This window comes from Choloepus didactylus, chromosome 5, assembly GCF_015220235.1.
Source record: "Choloepus didactylus isolate mChoDid1 chromosome 5, mChoDid1.pri, whole genome shotgun sequence".
Classification (NCBI taxonomy): Eukaryota; Metazoa; Chordata; class Mammalia; order Pilosa; family Megalonychidae; genus Choloepus; species Choloepus didactylus.
The window spans coordinates 75,764,717-75,767,604 of NC_051311.1; the positions used below are offsets into that span (position 1 = coordinate 75,764,717).

The window sequence follows — 2,888 nt, forward strand, 5'->3', positions numbered from 1 at the left end:
CCTATTTGATTTTCCTATCTGCAACAGAGTAAAGCATAAAGAGAACCATACAATAATTCTGACTCTACTTTCTACTTACTTTGGGCAAGTTAAGTAAACCTCTGTGAACTCATTTCTTCATCTCTAAAGCAGAGATAATAAATTTTGCCCTGCATGCCTCATAAAGTTGTTGGAATGAACAAGAAAGTTACTTATAAACTGCTAGTTGCTATACAAATGTGATGTCATTTTATTAGATAAAAAAACTGCTAGAGACATTTTACTACTTGACACAGTAAACAAAAGGGAAATAAAAATGGGAGCCAATATAATATGAAATTAAAAACATGGGTTCTATTTGTGGCAGTTTGACAGACTAGATACATATACAATATAAACATCTTTTAAAAACATTTCTGAGCTGGCACAAAAGGAAAGAGTTGAAAAGTACAAATATGAAGGAAAGTAGTAACCGTGGGAGAGCTGCATCAACGTAGATGCAAAAATCCTTAACAAAATAATAGCAAATCAAATCCAGCAATATATATCAAGGATAATACATCATGACCAATTAAGATCTATCCTAGGATTGTAAACTTGGTTTAATGTTTGCAAATCAATCAATGTGGCAGACTTCTGGTTCTAGCCAAGAAGGAGTAAGTGTACTGCAGCGTATCTTTCTCACTGATTATAAGTATAATTTCTGGACAAAATACAATAAGAAACCACCTGAGGAATCAGAAAATTAAATAGCTGGCAGATTGAGGAGGGAAGTTAAACTTGAAGAACAACCAATATGGTAGTAATGAGTTTCTGAGGTCATTTTTCCCCCTTTATCTTCCAGCTGAAAAGAGGAAGAGGAGGAGAGGAGAGGAGAGGAGATAAAAAAGACACAAATTAATAACACAAATGAGTAAGGGGATATCACTGTAAACCCTGAAGACATTAAGAAGATAACAAGGAAATTCAAAGGCTATCCTATACTTATAAATTTGGACACTTAGATGAAATATACTTCCCTGAAAGACACAAACTACCAAAACTCACTCAAGAAGAAACCAATAATATGGAAAGTCCTATATCTATTAAAGAAATTTCATTCACAATTAATTACTTTCCAAAAAGAAAACTCCTGGTCATGATGGTTTCCCTGGTGAATTCCAGTAGATTTAAAGAAGAAAAAGTACCAAGTCTACATAATCTCTTCATAAAATAGTAAAGGGGGAAACAGTTCCCAACTCCTTTTATGGAGCCAGCATTAACCTTACTGTGCAACCCAGCAACTTCAGTCTTAGGTATTAACCCAAGTGAAATGAAAAAACCATGTTCACTCAAAAAACTATACACAGAAGTTCTCATGGATCGCCTGCTTCCTCACATGCATAATATAGTTGAATACATGCTACAGAGAACCCAAGATCAAGATGAAAATGTGGCTAACTTTGGCTGAGCAGCCCATATGCAAAGCTGTATTCATAAGACATCTTCCTAAGTTGATTCCTGTGTTAGTGAATGGCATGAAGTTGCAGATATAGATATTATCATACTAAAGGGTGATGTTGAAGAAGATGAAACAATTCCTGATAGTGAACAGAATGTAAAGGCCACTTTTTCATCAATCAAGGACAGTGGCTCAGTAGCATGATGAAGATGGAATTGAAAAGGAAGATGTTGATGATGATGAAATTGATGATGATGATGATACAATTTCTGACTGGAATCTAAGAAAATGTTCTGCTGCTGCCCTAGATGTTCTTGCAAATGTGTATTGTGATGAGTTTTGCCACATATTTTGCCCATTTTGAAAGAACTACTTGTTCATCATGAATAGGTGGTTAAAGAATCAGGCATCTCGGTTTTAGGAGCAATTGCTGAAGGTTGCACACAAGACATAATTCCATACTTGCCTAAGCTCATTCCTCAGCTTATTCAGTGCCTCTCTGATTAAAAGGCTCTTGTGTGTACCATAATGTGCAGGACTCTTAGCCACTATGCCCACTGGGTAGTTAGCCAGCCCCCAGACTCATACCTGAAGCCATTAATGATGGAATTGCTAAAGCTTACCTCCTAGAGCAACAACAGAGTATAAGAAGCTGCCTGCAGTGCCTTTACTCCTCTTGAAGAGGAGGTTTGTTCAGAACTTGTTCCTTACCCTGCTTGATATCCTGGTCTTCACATTTAGTAAATACCAACATAAGAACTTGCTCATTCTTTACGATGCCATAGGAACACTAGCAGATTAGGTAGGACATCATCTAAGCAAACCAGAATACATTCAGATGCTAATGCCTCCACTGATCCAGAAGTGGAACATGTTAAAGGACAAAGATAAAGATTTCTTCCCTTTACTTGACTGCCTATCTCCAGTTGCCACAGTCCCACAATCTGACTTCTTCCCTTACTGTGAACCTGTGTATCAGCGTTGTGTAAATCTAGTACAGAAGACTCTTGCACAAGGCATGCTGAATAATGCTCAACCAGATCAATATGAGGCTCCAGATAAAGATTTTATGATAGTGGCTCTTGATTTACTCAGTCGCCTGCCTGAAGGACTTGGAAGCAACAGTGAATAGCTGATAGCATGAAATAACATTCTAACACTAATGTACCAATGAATTAAGTATAAAATGCCAGAAGTTTGACAGATTTCCTTTGCCCTGTTAGGTAACCTGACAAAAGCTTGCTTTCGGCATGTTAAGCCTTGTATAGTTGATTTCATACCAATATTGAGAACCAGCCTAAACACAGAGTCATTTTAGTCTGCAACAATGCCACATGGGCAATTGGAGAAATTTCCATTCAATTGGCATACAGATGCATCCTTATATCCCATTTACAGACCCAACACACCAAAGATATTATTAGAGAACACAGCAATAACAACTGGTCATCTTGGTTATGTTTGTCCT

At 37.1% G+C, this 2,888-nt stretch overlaps 1 pseudogene; it reads left to right on the forward strand.

Moving 5' to 3' along the window:
- The first annotated feature begins 1,053 nt into the window (after positions 1-1,053).
- On the forward strand, positions 1,054-2,564 carry LOC119534898 (annotated as a pseudogene).
- Positions 2,565-2,888: the final 324 nt, after the last annotated feature.